This window comes from Muscardinus avellanarius (genome assembly GCF_963383645.1).
Source record: "Muscardinus avellanarius genome assembly, chromosome: 2".
Lineage (NCBI taxonomy): Eukaryota > Metazoa > Chordata > Mammalia > Rodentia > Gliridae > Muscardinus > Muscardinus avellanarius.
The window spans coordinates 29,833,326-29,855,052 of NC_137787.1; positions in this window are offsets into that span (position 1 = coordinate 29,833,326).

The following is a 21,727-nucleotide window of genomic DNA, read 5'->3' on the forward strand; positions in this document are numbered from 1 at the left end:
GACACATCTCTCTATCTCGTTCTTCACTATATTGTGATTTGATGACTCTCCAGACACTTCAAGAAAAATTTAAACTCTGCCTGAGTAAGCCAGGAAATTAACAGAAAAAAAATAAAACTGAACTAATTATGTTGTTCAAATACTGGATAAATACTTGGCCAGATAAAAACATGGCTAAAGTCATACCTATTCCTGGAATGTCATATTATATAAGTCAATAAACTGGACTTTTAATTACACTAGCTGTAGTATATTTTATTTATATTTCTTGTCCTCAAGATCCTGATGACAACTAGGTTTTCAATTTTTCAGGCCAGAAAAAATCACTTTTTTTTTCAGCAGATGAATTTATTTGTTTATATTTTTTTACCTTTTTTTATTGGTGCGCTGTATTCATACATCATAATGGGATAAAAAAAAACTTTTATAGACATACATGCACACATCGTCCAATTAGCCCCTCCCGATTCCCACCCTGTTCCCTCCCCATCCCTTCTTCCCATGCTTGGCTTAGTGGTTGACATCTAGTATTATAGCAATTTATCCAAAATTAACAATGATAATCTCACAGAACAGTTTCATTTGTCTGATACCAAGCTTTTGATGACTTAAAGATAACATTTCAATATTTCTTTTTGCTTTCTTTCTTACCAGAGAATATATTTCTTAGGTGAAACTATCATATATTAATTTTTTTCAGAAAAAAATCTATCCTAATATGGAATATAGTCTCTAGATACCCAAAATGATCTCGAAAAAGAACAAAGCAAGAAGATGTATATTTTCTGATTTCAAACCATATAAAGCTACAATAATTGAAACAGTGTAGTACTGTTATAAAGGCAGATATATAAACCATTGGAGTTAAATAAAAGCCTGGAGATAAATTCTTCCATATATTGTCAAGTTATTTTTGACAAGGTTTCCACAAACATTTTGTGGGGGAAATAATAATCTTTTGACTAAATATTGTTGAAAAATAATAATTACATGAAAAAGAATAAAATTGGACCCTTACATAACACCATATACAAATATTAACTCAAAATAGATAAAAGATCTAAATATAAATCTTAAGACTATAAACTTTTAGAAGAAAATCTGGGTCATTAAACCTCACAACATTGAAATTGGCAGCGATTTCTTGGATATGATTTCAATGGAACAGGCAACAGAAGGGTAAACAAACTCCCTAAAAAATAAAAAAATATTGTATATCCAAAGACAATGTAAACAGAGTTAAAAGTTACTGATAGAATGGGATAAAATATTTCCAAATGCTATATCTGAAGGTATATTAATATTCCAACTAGAAATCCTAAAAATTAGCAACAATAAAAGCAAACAATACAATTTAGAGATAGGTAAAAGACTAACATAAATAATGAATCTCCACAGATAACCAATCTTAGTTGTCTGTTGGATGGAAAATCTTGTTTCTCTGGTTCTGGTGTGTGTTACCTAATTCTTCTTTGTAGTTAATCTCTGAGTATTTTCTCTAGCGCTGGTTTTGAGGACATAAATTCCTTCAGTTTCTGTTTGTCCTGGAAGCTTCTTATTTCTCCATCTAATTTGATAGAAAGTTTTGCTGGGTAGGAAATTTTTGGCTGGAAGTTGTTTTCTTTCAGAGTTTGGAATATGTTACTCCAAGCCCTTCTGGCTTTCATGACTTGGTTTGGGAAGTCTGGAGTGATTCTAATTGGTTTGCCTCTGAATGTCACTTGGCCCTTTGTTTTTGTTGCCTTTAAGATTCTCTGCTTGGCTTCCACATTGGTCATTTTGACAATTATGTGGTGTGGGGATCCTCTTCTCCGATCCTGTTAAAGGGGGTTCTATAAGTTTCCTGGACCTGTGTATTGACCTCTTGCTCTATGTTTGGAAAATATTCTGCTATTACTTCCTTGAAGAGATTGTTGATACCTTTGGTTTTATTTTTTTATATTTAACAATGAAATTTTGGAAAGACTACTTGACAGTTTTCAACACTAATGGCCAACTCTAGAAACATGTTAACATAAAAAATGAAGTTACTGTTGGCTCTTTTATTACAAGCAAACTGTCCTATTGCATAACAAAAGTTAGAGATTTAGGAGATTTGAAGGCCTAATATTAAAGGTATGATGTTTTATTTCAACTATTTGATAAATAATACAAACATTATTACATTAATGGCTTTCATGACAACTAGTGCTATGAATAATAAAACCTATAGGTCAACCTACTTAGAAAGCTGAAATTAGTAAAACAGCTTTCAAATTGATGCTTTATCCTTAGATTAACAATCAGAGATCTCTTTTATCCATTTTACAGGGTATAGAGGGGAATTGGGGAGAAGAGACCTGAGGAAAGACTGGCAGTGCATGCTGAGTTAGAGTTGTTGGTGGCGTGTATTAGTCATTATCCATGTTAGGATGATATTTTAGAGAACTTTAAATGTCCTCAATTGTGGCATACTAGAAAGAATTTTAAGGATGAGTAATCCATCAGTCCCATTTAATAAGGGATGGAACAGACATGAAGCAAAATGACATAAAAGGAAAACGAAAAGTGGAGAAGTATGTTGGGGGATATGAAAAGGCCACCAGAGACACTGCTGTGGTCAACACTCAGAAATGCTCTTCCCATCAGCTACCTGCTCCTGATCATCACGCAACAATTTAGAGCATCATTTGAGTAGATACAATTGTCTTCAAAAACCTCACTATATTTGAGTTAAGATGACTATAAGTCCTATGTAGTAAAAAATATCAATAAATATTCAGAGGTATACTTTTGTTACATCAAGTAAAAAGAGCAACTGATTCTCAGTGTTGAATAACAAGGCCCTATACTGGGCCTGTAGTGAATGATTATGAAATATTTTTAGGTCAGCAACACAAGATTATTGAACAATTTATAGACTACAAGCATGTTCTTTCTAATTCTTCAAACCAATCCTATTTCAATTTGCTATGGTCTGTTTCTGTTTTAGGTAGATGCAGACATCGAGAATGAAGTGTTTCTCTAAACTATGCTATGAAAAGTAGGAGCTACTAGATATGAAACAAGTAATTTATTTTATACTTTAGGCAGATTTCATGATGTATTTGTCTTCAACTTCAGTTTAACATTAATTTTTGATAAATAAGACAGTGACTAAAATTAGGCATTTTTCAAACCACAACTTTTAAAAAGTACAAATGGACAATTAAGCTCATTTCATCAAAATCTTCACTCAAGTGATGATCAAAGAACTCGCAAAAATTTCAGTTAACTGAGCCTTGAGACAAAATGAAATAGAAAAATTTAAAACCTTTCTATCTCAAGCACCAATAATAGAGGCTATGCAATTATGCCTACAAATCCTTAGCAACATGTCTTTGCTGATAGAAAATCCTGAAGTTTTAAGCACTGTGACTTTATAGGAGACAGGTTGGCTTAATAGAGAAATTTACTTTCAGCAAAAAAAAATAATAATATTTTACTCAGGGGAACTTAGTATTTCACAGAGCCTCAACAAGTTTTGAGGTAGGTTAAATATTTGTATCTTACAAATTAAAACTCAGGCAGATGTTATATCATTCGTCACAACCCGCAGGAGTCTTATCACCATAAGGAATAATAGTCTCTCTGATCTTTCAGTTTAATCTTATCTGATGTTTAAACTCAATGATGATAGCTTGATGCTTTTTGTTCATGAAAAACCAAAAAGAAATCCAAAATGTTCTAATGAAGTCTGTTAAAAATCCGAGATAAATAAAAAATAATGAAGTCTGTTAAAATTCTAAGTGGATAAACCAACAAAAAATTAAATTACCATTCTATTAAAATGACATCTATAGAAGCAAATATCTAAATATTTTAATATAAGTAAGCTTTACCTATTATGAAAATTACTGTAATTTTCACAGGCCTACTTCTCTAGGCTCATCATAATTGCTTAAAATAATTTGCCAGGATTTAGCTCACCTTGATATAGATTCCTGAGGCAGTCTTCTCAACTACTTGTTTTATTATAAATTGTTTTTACTTAAGGAATTGTAAAATATTAATACAATTTCATTGAGTGATCAACAATTGAGAAATTAGAAGGAAAACACCATTACTGTGTTATAAAATAGTGTTCAACACAGAAAATTTAAAATAAGATACGTATATTTATGTACACTGAATATCCCTATACCATGAGGTCAAAACACCAAAAAAAAAAAAAGCAGTGTGTGTGGTGGTGTAAGAAGAAAACAGAAGGCAGAGTGTTAAAGCCTGTCTACTGTAGTGCCCTCTATATTAGTAGAAGTCAAATGTTTTGACATTTAAAAAGAGTATATACTTTATACAAATCTGAAGTTTTCATGAGTCAAAATAAAATGATCTGCTTATTACAGTGTATGCTTAAGCAACATATTTTTGCATAAGGCCACTGAATGTCATGGATATTAGGAACAACTAAAAAAGCTTAATTCTGTGGCAGAACAGAGTAAAGATTTCAGTTTTGTATTTTATAACATCAAGATTGTAAAATTCTTTTGCTATACGAAACCTTTAATGACATACAGAGTTTTGTGTAGTAAACCTTGGGCCCCTCATTGGCACTTTAGCTACTTTCTAGTATGTGAAATAAATGCAGATATTTGTGAAATATTGTGCAAAAAACTACTGTATTTACAAAAAATGGCACAAGAGTGACTTCAGCACTTGATGCACAGGCACACTCCATTCACATCTTCAAAAACGAAAGGTATTTAATGCTACAGAAATGAAGAAGAATATTAGCTTCAATGGCAGATATTAAGCAGTGAAGTTACATCAGTTACACCAGATGGGCAAATATTGCCCAAGTAAAATTCTATTGTTAAAGCTGAAACAGTTTTAAAGCAATTCAAGTTCAAACATAGTTACACAAATCTTTTAGAGTTCTCTCTACTTGTGTTTGAATCATGTGACCCTTCTTCAAACTTGTGGTCTTAAACTTCTGTTTTACAAAGCCCCAAAGGAAAATACAGAAGAAATCAATACAACAGGTTATATTAAATGAGAGTAACATATAAAGCTACAATTGAAATGAAGTAAGAAAAGCCAAAACATTAGAACTGTAAAACTTGCTTGTTACTGTTGGAACCAGTCCTACACGAGGAGGTAATATATACAGTCCCACTCTCCCAAACAATCACATTTTTAAAAGAAATTTCCACACAGAAAAATATAATGTCACTTATAATAATACAATAAACAAAAAATTTCTTCTCCTTTCTAAAATTTTAAGTTAACATCAAGAAGTGTCTGTTACCCCTTTTTGTACAATTTATATCAGGAGAAGAGAGAACTGGTCAGATAGGTATGGAGCTAGATGCACAGTAAAATGACAAAAGTCACTAAAACTCACCTTTTATATACTGATATTTCTCAAAGTTTTATGAAATAGTTAAAAATGGGTGCCCTGGGTCTTTTAATGTAATCATGATGGCAAGATAGTGTTTCTAGTGAGGCTTCCATTTCTTCAGGAGTGTTTTTTTTAAATATCATGATAGCTTTTGTACATTTTTTACTACTACCCATGGCAATAAATTTTCTGTTTAGCCGGGCGTGGTGGCGCACGCTTGTAATTCCCGCACTTGGGAGGCAGAGACAGGAGGATCGCGCAGGTTCGAAGCCAGCCGCGCTGGCTTAAGAGATCCTGTTTCCAAATAAAGTATAAAATGTATCTGGGAGTATAGCCTGGAGGTAGAAGGGTTTCCAGGAACACCAAGACCACCAAAAAAAAGAAAAATTCTGTTTACCTTAGAATCAGTTTATGGTAAAAATAGCTCAGATATTTTCAGTGCCATGTATGTATTTAGAATAGGTGGGTAGCACCATATTTTAATTAAACAAATAAAATTACATTAAAAACTTCTGTGCAATTTTTCCTTTGATTTAAAACAAGAAGATTGCATGCTTTCCATTCATGGGGGAAATATTTTTAATTAAAACAAGTCAGTAATGAAATTTTCCTCACAGTCTATTGGAATATCAGTCTTCCATTAAAATTTATTTCTCTGATTTTTTAAAACATTTTAGCCTTTAGAGCTTTTCTATTAAAACAGAAGTGCATACAGATGAGAAGAATATAGATGAAGAACAATAATCTACTGAATTCTAAACTTTATCAAAGGCAACTATTGGAAAAGTAGATCTAAAAGGGCCATAAAGTAGAAGGTATAGCATAAAAGAGAAAGTTACTGAAAAGGGGAAAGAGCCAGGCATGCTGGAACATGCCTGTAATTCCAGTGCTTGGAAGACTGAGACAGGAGGATTTCAGATTTGAGAACATCCTCAGCAACTTAGCAAGAATTGCAGCAACCTAGCAAGATCCTATTTCATAATAAAAAATAAAACGTGCTGGGGCTATATTTATCTCAGAGATAAAATACTTCTGGGTTTGATCTCCAATGCCACAAAAACAGAACAAAAAACAATTAAAGGGAAGGGGAGACTCTACCTAAAAAATAAAAAAAAAAACCTGAATTGAAATTTTACTTAAGCTGCCCCTGCTACAAGAAGAGATGTTGAGTGCTCTGGTACAAGCAGGAGCTCTGTAAGTAGTAACTCCCAAGTAACTGGAAATCAGAAAGTTGATAAAATACACTTTTATTAACTTAGCAATGATCTCTTACTCTTTTCTTTCTTACACTTGGAAACAAAGCTTCCCATTACAAACCTTCGTATTAGAGAAAACAACTTTTTAAATACTATACAACATAGGAAGCTTCAAACAACACAGAAGGTTTTCCAGGGCCTAGAAGAACTAAAAAGAATTGTCTTTTAAATGATAGAGAGCTATAAACATTGCTATAGTTTGGATCTTGAATGTCCCCCAAAGGCCCATGTGTTAAAGGGTTGGTAGATAGTTCCGGGTGCTATATAGAAGTAGTGAAATCTTTATGAGGTGGAACTTAGTGTAAGAAAGTTAGGTCGTTGGGTGTGCCCCTGAAGAACATACTGGGACGCTGTCCCCTCTTATCTCTTTCTTTACCTCCTGGCTGCCTTGAGATGAGCAGCAACTCCACCATGGTGTTTGGTGCCACCGCAGGGCCAGAGGCAAAGGAGTCAAGCAACTGTGTACTGAAATCTCCAAAACAGTGAGCCAAAATACGCCTTTCTCCTTTCAAAGTTGATTTACCTCAAGTATTTGTCACAGTGATAAAAAGCTAGCACAAGAAATTTCTCAGATCTTCCAAAATATTTTTCCAAAATTTGTTTCAAGTTTCTTTCTAAGAATATAAAAAAATTTCCCTAAAGATTGATATTTTCAGATATTATATGTATTATAGGCTATATATAGGCAATATAAATATATAGACTGTATATATATATATGTATATATATGCAATATATACCTATACATGGCCAAATAAGATGTCTATTTAATGTAAAATAAATGTTTATATTTATAGAATTTGGGCACTTTAATTTGGTGTCCTTGTATGACTTTACAAGTAAAAGCATAAATTCATTTGCAGGCATGTACATATTTTTTTATTACAGTGAAACTTCAGCAGATATTTAGCATGGTGGCTTTTATATACAAAATAAAAGGCATTGAGCTTTGACTGATCCGGAATCAGTATATGGAATTAAAAAAAAGGACTGGATTTCTTTCTAAATCAAATATAGAAATTTTTGTACAATGACTCAGAGTTCCAAAATAGTACCATAGTACTATAAGCAAAATCAAAGAATTCCTTTGAGTATTTGAATTACATTTTGGGGGAGTACCCAGGAGAATGCTACCTCCGAGCTATACGCCCAGCCTTCTTTTATTTTTTTATTTTAAAATAGGGTTTCATTAAGATGTAGAGAGGCTTGCCAAGTTGCTAAGACTGGCCATGAACCTGTGATCCTCCTGTTTCAGCCCCTGAATTACAATTTTAAAGTCAAAAATAGAGTTTAAGTTTTTCACATTTTCCAATCCAACACAAAATTATTATTATTAAATCCATACTACCAAAAATTAAAAGTAAAAAATAAAATAAAGATGAGAGGGAACCACATGGAAAGGACCTTTGAGTGGTTTCTAGAGCTGAGACCAACCCTAGACTAACAGTTGGACAACTGCAGCCTCACTCAAAAGGCCGCAAGCAATTGGGTGCATTTGTGCAAATCTATAATGCCAGTGTGTTAGAGGCTGAGACGGGAGGATTGCAGGTTTGAGATTAACACATGGTAAATCATTTAACAAGACTCTGTTTTCAAAATAAAAAATAAAATATAAAAGGACTGGGATGTAGCTCAGAGGCAGAATGTCCCTGGGTTCAGTCCTCAATACTCCCTAGCCCAAATAAAAAATAGAAGTCAAAAGAAACAAAATTCTGACCACAAAATTCTGACCTCCAGCATGCCTGGAGGTGAGTTCTTCCTCAGGCCCTCCATATGAGAATGCATTGTGACTGACATCTTGATTTCAGCCTCCTAAGATCCTCAACAGGAAACCCAAACAAGCCCACCTGGATGCTGACCTATATATAGCATTGGGAACTATTAAGTGTCTTTTTTTAATCATTTTATTAAATGTCAGCAAAAAATGTGTTGTTGCAATTTGTCATGTTGTAGCACAGAATTAATAATACCCCCACTATCAGAGACATTGAATTTTCAAGACAAATATTTTAAAATAAGTGTTTTTAATATTCGACAGATGTTAATTTATACAGGGAATGCCCATCTCTAAGGCAGTTCTCAAGACACGTTATTAGTCTGTTCTTGACACCTTCCTTGCAAGTGCTCAATAATATATTCTGGAGCCTTGGAATTTTTTTTTTTTTTTTTTTTTTTTGTGTGTGTGTGTGTGTGTGTGTGTGTGTGTGGTACTGGGGTTGGAACCAGGAGCATTCTACCTTTGAGCTGAAACCCTAACCCTACTTTTTATTCTTTATTTTGAAACAGGGTCTCATTGAATTGCAAATGGTCTTTGGTTCTGTTCTCTTCCCATTCAGCAGGAGTTTCCCAGAGAAATTCCCAGAGACCTTTATTTAGACCATAGTAACTCAAATTAACCGATAAAGGCAAGCTCTCAAATCTTATCATTATCTCTGTTGGAAAACCACTACAAAAAAAAATGATATTAGAGATCTATGAACCCAGCTCAGTATTTCCCACCGGCTCATGACAAGAAGTTCATTCAAAAAGATAAAGCTGCACCTTCATTCATCCATTCATTTTTCAGATAAATTGTTCCATTTTTCATCAACAAGCAAATGCAGTACTGGCTGTGCTCCCAGACTCCTCCTTGAACCTACCCCTCAGTGTCTGAGGAGGTGACCCCTTCCTTCCCTTTTATAATCCAATGACTTTATCATTTTTAATTATTGCAAAATATACATAACATGAAATGAATCACCTTAGACATTTTAAATGTATAGTTCTCCAAGAACTGTGTGCGTGTATGTTTTATCATGTTAAACCTCATCATGATGGCTACTTGCAATGCTCTAATAAAATAATTTTTAAAATTAAATAGATCAGTAGCGGCTATACTTATCTTTAACTTATTAAACATAATCTCCAGAACTCTTTTCATCTTGTTAAACTGAAACTCTCTACCCATTAAACTTCTCCTCCTCCCCTCCCCTCAGCCCCTGGCTATCACCATTCTACCTTCTAGCTCAATGAATATGGCTGCTCTAGGCACTTCACAGAATTGGAATCATACAGTGCTAGTCCTTTATAACTGCTTATTTCATTTAGCATAATGTTCTTAAGATTCATTTACATTGCTACATGTGTCAAAATCCCCTTTCTAGGGCTAAAAACTTTTCCACTGTATTTATAGACTACATTTTGTTTATCCACTCTTCCATAGAAAAATAATTGAAATGTTTTTACTTTTTGGTTATTGTGAATAATGCATCTCTGGACATGGGCTATTTATACATATCCCACTAACTTCTTAATTAGTATTCTAAATATCTGTTTGGGGTCTATCTCACCTGTTGGGAGTTCTTTGAGGATCTCATTCTATAGTTCCAGGAGCTAACCCAGAACCCATATTATATTTGCTCAATAAATATTTGTTGAAAATAAATATTAATTTTTGTGTTAGGTCTTGAGAATTAGAACATAAAAGATCATTTCATTTTCCCTCAGATTGTTCAGTCTGTCTGTACATACACTGAACAATAATTACAGTGTTAGAAGTTAAATAGCTCCTATGCAAGAACTACAAGCATTGCTGAAGGGTCATTTAATAATGAAGAGAATAGAGTACTTAGGTCATTGCCAGGAGAGTGCTTCTTTTGCTTGAAAGATTCTATTTCTTCCACAAAGGCACAACATTGAACATACATGGAGTGGAGTTCTCTAAGCCAGGTTTATGTGGATCAACAACTTGAAGTAGAACCACACTGTCAAATCTAACTTATGTCAGACAACCTCTGACAATTTTCAGACCTATAAGAATAGGTTATTATTGTCTTAAGCCCAGAATTTTTGTGATGGCTTGTTAAGGAGTGTTTGCAAAGCAGTAGCTAATTGACACAAGCCTGAGTAAATGATTAAATGCTTGAAAACATGTTTTAAGCATTTAATTTATTAAATATAAGACTGGAAAATCACTATGCTCAGAAAAAGCACAAGCATAGATTAGGAAACTGGTTGAAAATATCCCCACACCAGAAAGCATCATAAAATCACTTCTTTATAGCCCCCAAACCAGGAACTGATAAAAAGTAGAAAAATGTGCTGTATAAAAGCCATGCACACTAAACCCATCAAAACTAGAGGAAAGATGGCAGCTACCTCTCTTCTACCTTCCAAATCCTCTGTACCTGTCTCTAATTGGCATAAACCTCCTGACAAAAGAGCTGGGAAACAGTTCTGAGGCTTCTAGCCCCTCCACAATAAGCACTAGACGATCTAGGAATAAATTGGGAGTGCCTTTGTGTATTTTTAGATAAAGTGTCATGATAATCCTCTTTACCGTGTTCTTATAAATTTTTATAAGGACAGTATGTACGAACTATTTATAGTTTATAAGTATGTAAATATGATAAGAAGTAATAACTAAATGGCACCACTAAAATAGAAACTATCAGGCTTGGTGTGAGGAGGGCACACCTATAATCCCAGTACTTGGAAGGCTGAGACAAGAGGGTGTCAGGTTCAAAGCAAACCTGAGCTGCTTAGCAGGGCTTTCAGCAACTTAGACTCTGTTTTCAAATTTAAAAAAAAAGGGGGCTGAAAATGTAGCTTGGAAGTAGAATGCTCCTAGATTCAGTCCCTAGCAACATACACACATACACACACACACATACACACACACACACACACACACACACACACACACGTCTTCAAACAGATTTCTTTATTTCAGTCATTACTTTTTTAGTTTAGAAAGACCTGCTTCATTTTATTTGAATATAAATGCCCCAGACAAATATGGACTTAAAAAATTGAGTCAAAATATAGCTAAATTGCTTGGCAAATTAATGATGTAATTTGTGGGGGCTCAAGATAAAGAAGTTTTGAATACTTCAAGGTTTAGAAATGAAAATGTGTGAGAAATGTTGAAAGAGTGAGAAAAGAGAAAAAGAGAGAAAGAAAACCAAATAGAGGAGCCCCTCCAATGGGTAGCCACCAGGGCTGAAAAAAGGAAATCATTTCCATGGAAAGAATTCAATGGCAAAATTTAGGATGCCTGATATTGGGGTTATTTTGTTTGTCTTGTTTACTTTTTGCTTTCTATATTTAAGTTCTTGCCTCATATAAAACTTCAGCAAATGATTGTTATTCAATAGTTCTGTGTTAATGACAGTTGAAGGAATGAAGATACAGAGGTCATTTGAAGAGAAAAAGATAAAAAGTTGGGCAGGAGCCTTAGAAAGTAGTTTGACAGGAGAGAGTTAGGAAGAGAAATTCAAGGTAAGAAGTAATGGAGAACTACTTTAAAATAGTCACTATTTTTAGAGTTCTTAAGAACATAGAAAAGGAGTTTATGCTTTCTAATTTTTATTTTGTTAGTATTGTTTTCAAATTAAAATCATTTTTACATTTTTATTGATGCACTGTAGTCTCACATCCTAATGCAGTTCACAGTGATAGTGACAGACACGCACACAGCACTTGGTGAGCTTTCCCCAACTCCCTCTCCACTTCCCTTTCCATACATAGGATATTAAGATTGGCATTGGTATCCTCACATATGTACATGTTGATGGTATAAAGCCTAAATTATTTTAGTTGGATATTAAAGGAAAGAGTCTTGGAAGACCTAGGAAGTGTTGAAGTACCTAGTATGTTTGTCAGTAATAAAAGAGAATAAATCCGACAGATCAGAAGTTCCTGAGAATGGGCATACTATTTTTATCTTTTTTATGGTCAAAATTATATTGAAAAAATTGCAGTAATTAATATCCAAACAATATTTCTTCTTGATGATTGGGCATAAAATGTAGCAGCAGTATCAGAAAATATTCAGATTTGATCCATAATTAATCCTGGACTAATCCAGATAATCAAATTGCAGATCTCCTTCATGTTAGTTATTATTTTTTAAAAAAAGTTTTTTTAAAGTTTAAGAACTAATTGCCTTGGCTAAAGCTTAAACTTTGAATAGTATTTTACATCTTTAGTAAATGAAAAATGTGTTTTTGTATAGGGGACAAGGAGGAAAATGGATATTTATAGCCTTCATTAAATATCTAGAAAATAAAGCCAGAGAGATGTGCTATTAAGAATAGCAACATACTGTATTATGACCCCAGCTCTTCTGACAATACATCATAAAGGTCACAACTCATTCAAGCTGAAGTGAAAAGAACAATTCTTTAGCCGAATTTTTAATTTAAAAATCTCATGCTTGCTCTTTCCTGAAAGAATAATTTCTTGGAAGTAGATAAAGCAATTGGATGATAGCTAGTTTCTCTGGCTTCCACTCATTGATATTAAAATTGTATTTGAGTGTTGAGTGCACTTTTGAATTCAAGAAATGCTTGTTAGAAATAAAAGGACACAAAGAGTGTTCTCAAACAGACAATAGGGGCTGAAGGTAGAAGGTTTTTCTGGAGAGATCTTGTCCCATTTATAGTCTTATTTCGATCAGTCTTTATACTTCTTAATAGCTCAATTCCAAATAAGTTTCATAATGTCACTTTTTTTCCTGCAGAGGAAATGAAACTTTCTTATGGTAAGCAAAGAAAATTTCCTGGTCTTCATCTAAGATTTCCCACACACTGATTTCTGGTCTTAGAGACCCACTTGGTTTCCCAGTTGTGTTTCTATTATTACCTCTTAAAAGCATGGAGTTCTATTTCAGGCCTTTTTCTCTCTGCCATTATCCTCTCTACAAGTAGAGACTCAATAAAAAAAAAATAATAATCAGCTGTGCAAGGTGATGTCTTTGTATGGTGACTGCTTTCTCTTTTTTCCTGCTGTCTCTGTGCCAGGCATTGAAACTTCAAATCTAACATGTTGGTCGCCTTCATTTCTCTTAATAGATCTTAGTGCTTCTGTATGAAAGAGGATATCTTCCTACTTTAGGACCATAGTTTGTTTAATATTAAAATATGCTACAGAGAAGTATATAATATGTTTTTGTGTGTGCAACATACTTTTCATGCTGTGAGTGACCATGAGGGAAGGCAGAAAAAAGTCAGGTCATCAAAATAGAGGCAGGACAGTCAGATTGGGGGTGGGGGGTACTGAATGTCTTTTTTCATTTTTCAAAAGGTTGTTTTATTGGATTGTATATCATACATCCATCTCAGCTTCCTTGATTGCGTATTTCAGGATACATTGCAGTGGCTTCTGGTGATAGAAGAGTAATGTATACATTTCTTTCCTCCATTAATCTCTCCGCCATGTTCAAATGAAAGCAAGTGTCAGAACAAAGTCTGACAAACACAGATATTTATTAGTAAGCAGACACAAAACGACTGTGTCATCTGCTGTTTTATAAACAGACACTAAAAAGTCTTGATTCATAGGCATCCCAACAAGCCCAGCACAGGAGATCAGCATCATAAAGCATATATAATAAAGTCCTAACAGGTCATCAGACTTCTCTTGGACTAGATGACAGGCAAAATTCAGAGTACACAACACCAGAAGAATTTATAGACTTACAATACAGCACCACAAGTGCCAGGCAACTCAGTTTAATCGATTCATACTGGACTAGAGAAGATGATGGTTACTATAAAAAGTTTTATATACAATTGTATATCTTGAACTTTATACATTAAACCAATGGTAAATTATTTCTAATATTTCTTGTGAATTAATTAGTGAATCTACAGGTGTAGATTAATTTTAAAGAACATATAAAATGATAATTAGCGTAAGAACTGCTGATTGAAGTGTTTTAAATCCTACTATGATATGGTGGTATGATAAGTTTACAAAATAAGGAATATAATTAACTAATTACATCACATGATTAAAACAAAGTATTTTGAAGTAAATTAGTATACATGTAATATCTTAATCTTAATTCACAGTCTCTCTTTGATTATCTTGAAGATCAGAAACATGTTTTTTTTTTTTGGTACTAGAGATTGAACCCAGGGGATTGTACCCCTGAGCTACATCCCCAGACCTTTTTATTTTTTATTTTGAAACAGTGTCTCTCTTTTTTATATTTTATTGGTGTATTATAGTCTCATAATATAGTTTATAGTGATAGTGACATAGAGTCTCTCTAAGTTGCTGAGGCCACCCTTGAGTCTGCAATCCTTTTGTCTCAGCCTCCCAAGAATGGGAATTACAAATGTGTGCCACCACACCCAGCCAGAACCATATTTTCAAGTTGTTTAGTATTCCCTTAGCTCAAGCATTGTACTGATAAGTGGAAGATAAAATATTGCTGATTCAAAATGTTTACTTGGCAGACAACTAACAATGGAGTAGGAAGAAATAAAAATGTAATAATTCGACTCAGAATCAAGTCTATCAAGGGCTCACAACAAAGGTTCTCAATCAAGTTTTTAGCAGTAAATATGGTGGGTTGGCTTGCCTTTTGAGTCCTTTTATTTTATTTTTGTTTCAGGTTGTTTTATAGTATGTGTGGTTCTTTAGAATTTACTGTTTTAAATATTTTTGGAAATAGGGAGTCAATAAATTTCAACAAACTGTATACCTGATTTCTCTAATAAAAGCTTTTAACTCCTCTGCCTGTTGTCTTTGTCATTTAGAATATTATTTTCCCTTTGTATAAACAAACTGGGCACTTCTTTCAGCTTATGTCCTCTGCAAATCTTTTCCAAATTAATGCTTCTAAAAAGGTTGGGTTTTTTTTACTCTTGAATCTCAATACCAAACTACTATCTTCTCCTCATTAAACAATAAAGGCTTCAATGTTCATATGTTTTGCTTTGGTTTCATAATTTTATTATACCAACCAAACATGCTTATGGAAACATGATTATTTTCTCTTTGAATTTGAATAATTTTACCTATTAAGTGAGGCAGCCTAACTATAAAACTTTCCCTTTTATGTGCTTTTACTAGTGCATTATAGTCTCACATCATAATGTAAATCTTGTTGACAATGACATACATGCACACGCTCTTGGTGCACCCCCTCCCCATTTTCCTCCTCCCAGTACAGAATACCCAAAATTGATATTGGTATATATTCACATGTAACACATAGTCTATGGTAGTATTTCTATTAATGAACCTAAGCTTTCCTCTAACCCCACCATTTATCTCCTCCCTGGCTCCTCTGAGGTTTCTCTTCATCATCTGGAGTCTCTAATATTTTATAACTTTGAAAATCTGGCCTTTAAAAAACAAGCTCAGGTATAGGGAGTGAAAATACATCTTTAATGTTTATTGTCAGTAAACATAAAGATCCAGAAAAAGTACAAATCAAGTTATCTCAGAATTTCTGTGTATATTTGTGTGATTAAAACTTTGATGTTATTTTCTAGATCACACTTTTATTTATATGATTTTTACTGAATTCTGTACACTACTCTCCTACGTAACTGCAATTCTGTATACTACTCTTATACATAACTGCAATGATCATTTCTTTTTGCTTTTATCTCAGCTGAAGGCCAAACAAAATAAAGCTGAAGTCAAAAACACACCTAAATATTAGTCTTTTCATAACTACAATTTTTTAACATAAAATAATGTTCTGTGGAAATTCTATGATTTGATATATTATCAAAAATATTATTTCCCCTCAGAATGCTTTAGCATACTGACATGTAAGAATTGAAGATGAATCCAAGTATGTATACATATTATACTATAAATGATAAAACAAATCCATATTGTTTTCAGTAAAATAAATTATGAACATACTAAAACTTTGTTTTTGATGCCTGGTTGGTTGGATTTTTGGTAATTTTATCTATTTATTGTACTAGGAATTGAACCCAGAGCCATTCTACCTTTAAGCTATACCCTCCAGCCATGTAATATATATATATATATATATATATATATATATATATATATATATATATATATTTCTATTTTAAAATATGGTCCAAGTCACTGACAGCCTCATTAAGTTTCTGAGGTTCTTCTTTAACTTCTATCCTACTATGTTGGCCCCCAAAGTACTGGGACTACAGGCATGTACCACTGCAGCCAGATGTTATGCATCATTTTTAAGTTTTTTGGGTGTTTTTTTTTTGGGGTGGTACTGGGGTTTCTGGAAGCCCTTCTTCCTCCGGGCTACACTCCCAGACCTATTTTTTATAATTTTATTTGGAAACAGGGTCTCTTAAACCAGCGCGGCTGGCTTCGAACCTGCGCGAACCTCCTGTCTCCGCCTCCCAAGCGCGGGGATTACAAGCGTGCGCCACCACGCCCGGCTCATTTTTAAGTTTTAAACTACAACAAATAAAAAATACCCTACTCTATAAATAATTAGAGCAAAATCATGATAATTATCTTCATAACAATCAATAGTTTTAATCAATAACATGTCTACAAACATGTGTTTATCTTTTAAATATCTGTGCTATGAAACTGAAATTTCTCTTGAGTTCAATCACTAGTAAAATACATACATACAGTGCCGGGTGTGGTGGCGCACGCTTGTAAATCCCCGCGCTTGGGAGGCGGAGACAGGAGGATCGCGCAGGTTCGAAGCCAGCTGCGCTGGCTTAAGAGGCCCTGTTTCCAAATAAAAATATTTTAAAAAATAGGTCTGGGAGTGTAGCCCTGAGGTAAAAGGACTTCCAGGAACCCCAGAAACACCCAAAAAATACATACATAAAACTAAATAGTACCTGGATTAAGCAAGCAAGTGGCATACTGCTCTTCCATGATGTCACTGAGGATGGGTTTTTATCAAAGACCTATATTGTGGCATTCTGAGCATTTTTTTTTATAAAACAACTTTTTGAAATTTACCTTGAAAAGTCACAGAGACAAAATCTTAAAAGCAACACATATAAATGTGTTGTAAAAACTAAATATACAGACATGAGCAAAACAAAAAGTAAGCACAAAAATACAAAAATGAACATAGTAAATTCTTAATTAATACAATAGTCTGTATGCAACTAGAATTCCACTAGATAATACTAGATAAGAACTGTATTTACCTCAGAAACTAATGGTAGAGGGGGAGGAAGACAATGTTGACTGTGGGATATAGCACATCTCAGTAGCTATAACAAACAAAAATCAACTACCGAAAATGCAGCTCCTTGACAAGAAAAAACAAAGCAGCAAAGATACATGCAAACAACAACACAAAAAAAGGGAACCAGGGCATAATAAAATCCAATAGTCAGAACGCAATATCCACAGCAAACAGCCTGAACATGCTACTGACCTGGTGTAGCATTGACGCTATCTCAGGCTGCCAGCCCAAACCACCACTGCCAGCTCCACAGCCCCAAGAAATTTCAGCCAGTAAACCAAGGCGGCAGCAGAGCTCCAACATCTTAAGCGACCAGCACTACATTTCCAGGATGGAGAAAATGATCCAAAGCCGTGCGCTCACTAGAAACTGGCACCTGCAGCAGTGCACTGTGCCCTCAAGATATCCAGGCTGCAGGAAAGTAAGGTAACTTCATTTCTCAGTAGACGACCACCCAGAGAAGGCTCAGGGACTCTGGCAGGCTAAGATCTGGCAACCCGCCCCTGAAGTGGTTGGGTGAGAAGCTACAGAGACACAAGAAAAGCCTATCATGCCCTGACACAATATCCACACAGGGTCACAGGAGGTTGCATCAAAATTACACTAAATAGCCTAATTCAGTGAGGGTGGGGAGGTGCAGGCCCAGGGCCTGAAAGTGCAGAGTCCAGGGCTGGAAATGCAGAACCCTGCACTTAAACAGAACTCATTTACAGTGACACCTGCTGCCCTGACACCTGAGCACAAAGAGATAAGAGGCAAGAGAGGGGCACAAATATTCATAAAGTGGGTTGAAAAGTGACAATAGGTTATGGAGCAAATGAGACAATATTGGAACATACTCCAGAACATACTAAAGTGAACAGACATTATATGGGCTCTATATGTGTAAATTGGCAATAATGCTTTTTTTTTTTCTTTCTCACTGTCACTAGGTTTTTTTGGGGGGGTGTTTTTTCTTTAATTTACTCTTATTACTGTTAGTTTTTGTTGTATGTTTTGTTATTTTATGCATGTTTATTTGATCCCTCCCCCATTCCTTTGACAAGCTTCTTCCCTCTGTCCTAACTCCTCTCTTCTCTCAAAACATTTTCCCTTACTATATATTCTTGTTTTGTTTTCAACTTATTTTATATCACCACACCTAAATACTCCATATTAACTATAAGAATCCTACTATATCACAATCTGACATCTCAATCAGACATTACCTTATTATACTTAAGTTCTTACTCAAATTAATCATATCCTCTACTTTACCCTATTCCTGTACACATCACCCAAGCTCCTTCCCTTTCAACTAATTGTCTCCATTGAAAAAAAAAACACTACTTACCCATGTATGAGCCTACTTTCACCTCTAAATCTCTACTGCTAATATTGGATCATACAGGTTATCCACAGAAAAGGATAATGAGACAATAAAGATAAACTAATCACAGCCAATAGAAGGAAGCAATCAACAGACCACACATCAAGGTTTAAAAAATGCATAGGTCGCCAGGTGTGGTGGTGCACACTTGTAAACTCCGTGCTTCAGAGGTGGAGACAGGAGGATCATGCAGGTTTGAAGCCAGTGATGCTGGCCAAAGAGACCCTGTTTCCAAGTAAAAAATATAAAAGAGATCTGGGAGTGTAACCCGGAGGTAGAAGGGTTTCCAGGAAACCCAGTACCACCAAAAAAAAAAAAAATGCATAGGTCACAAACTATTCTGACCACACTACTGAGTTGACTTTTTATAAAGGTAGTGGCAGACAGAACACCTGACTTTAATACCTGAAACTCAACACCACCATAAAAGAAATCAAAAGGTCCCCAGAGCAACTCAGTTTTGACAATCTACAGGTAGACCCACAGTGGAGTTATAGTAGACACAGTCTTTAAGGTTAACATCAAAGCATGAGTGGCAACTAAAACTATCTCTTCCATTAGCCATCTGGGAACAGCATCTATCAACAACTCAAACACAAAATGAAAGAAGATACTAAGAAAACAGAAACACAAATCCAAGAATTCTGAAAATATGAGAATGAGGAATAGTGTGGAAATAAGGGAAATGATGAATACTTACCTATAAGAAATGCAAGAAGGAGAATTCCAAATCCTGATCTTCAGTATGATGAAAGGCCTCACAGTAAGTGTACAAGAAATGGAAAAGTAAATGGAGACATTAAGAAACAGAAAGAATCCTAAAATGAAATGAAATGCCAATAGAAAGAAATTCTGGAAAATTAGATAAAATGGAAAACAGAATATCACTGTTAGAAGACAGTTTATTTAAAACTGAAACCACAGTCAACAGTATACAGAAGACATTACAACAACAAAAACTAAACATCCAGCAACTATGGGACAATATGAAACATTCTAATTTATGGATAAAAGCCATTGAAGAAGGAATAGAGGCACAGACCAAGGATACCCATAATCTTTTCAGAGAAATAAATTCAGATAACTATCCAAACATAGAAAAAGACCTGGATATTCACATACAGATGACATACAGAACACCATCAAGATAAGATCAAAGAGGACCTCCCCATGCCATATAAAAATTAAAATGATCAACATAGTGGCTAAGGAAAGAATCTTAAAAGCAGTGAGAACAAAAGAATGAGTGACAGAGGCAAAACATTAAAAATCACTGCAGACTTTACAACCCAAGTTATGAATGCCAGGAGAGACTGGAATGATTTAATCCAGACCTTGGAAGAACACAACTTCAAACCAAAACTGCTATATCCAGCAAGGTTATTATTCAAAGTTGAGGAAAAAAGAAAAATGTCCCAAAATAGAATCTTAAAAAATTTATGAATACTAAGCCAGCACTACAGAAAATAAATCATAAAGAAGAAAAAAGAAGCAAATTTCAGAACCAGAAAAGAAATGAATTTCATCAGCAGGGAAACTAAGCAAAGAAGAATTAACATTATATCAAACAGAATATAGAACATAAAATTACAGGAAACAAAAATCATATCTCAATAATAACACTGAATATCAAAGGACTTAACTCATCAATTAAAGAACATAGACTGGCAATGTGGACTTAAAAATATAATCCAAATATATGCTGCTTGCAAGAAACTTACCTTACAGCCAAAGCTATTCATAGAATAGCAGTGAAAGGAAGTAAAAAGATATTTCATGCCAATGGAGACCAAAAACGAGCAGGGTAAGCAATGCTGATATCCAATAAAACAGACTTTAAAACACAGTAGAAGAGTCAAAGCAGGGCACTTTATATTATTAAAGGGAAGAATTCAACAAGAAGATACAATGATAGTAAATGTTTATGCCCCAAATGTGGGTGCACCCACATTGGTAAAACAAACCCTTCAGGAAATCAGATCTCAAATGGACTCAAATACAATAATATTGGGAGACTTTCACATACCACTTATGCCACTAGATCAATCTTCAAGGCAAAAGATGAGTAAAGACTCTTCAGAACTAAAGAAAACTATAAACCAAATGAACCAAATAGATATACACATAATATTTCAACCAGAAACAGAAGAGTACACATTCTTCTCAGCTGCCCATTGAACCTTCTCCAAAATAGAACACATCCTGGGACACAACACATGCACCAGCAAATTCAAAAGATAGAATATAATTCCCTACACTTTTTCAGATCACAATGGATTGTAAGTAAAAATCAACAACAGGAAGACCAAAGGAAACTACTTAAATACATGAAGAATGAATAATACACTATTGAATGATGAGTGAGTGAGATCAGAAATAAGAAAAGATAAAGAAATTCCTGGAATTAAATAATAATTGAGCTGGGCGGGTGGGCAGGCGCTGGCGGGGCACCCCTAGGTGACCCCCTCCCCACCCGGAAGGACCCTGTGGTCCGGGCCTCTGGCCCCAACACTGGGTGGGTGGGCAGGTGCTGGCGGGGCACCCCCAGGCAACCCCCCTTCCTCCCGGAAGGACCCTGTGATCTGGTCCTCTGGTCCCGACCCTGGGCGGGTTGGCAGGCACTGGCAGGGCACCCCTAGGCGACCCCCTCCCTACCCGGAAGGACCCTGTGGTCCGGGCCTCTGGCCCCGCCCCTGAGTGGGTGGGCAGGTGCTGGCAGGGCATCCCTAGGTGACCCCTCCCCACCTGGAAGGACCCTATGGTCCTGTTCTCTGGCCCCGAATCTGGGCGGGTGG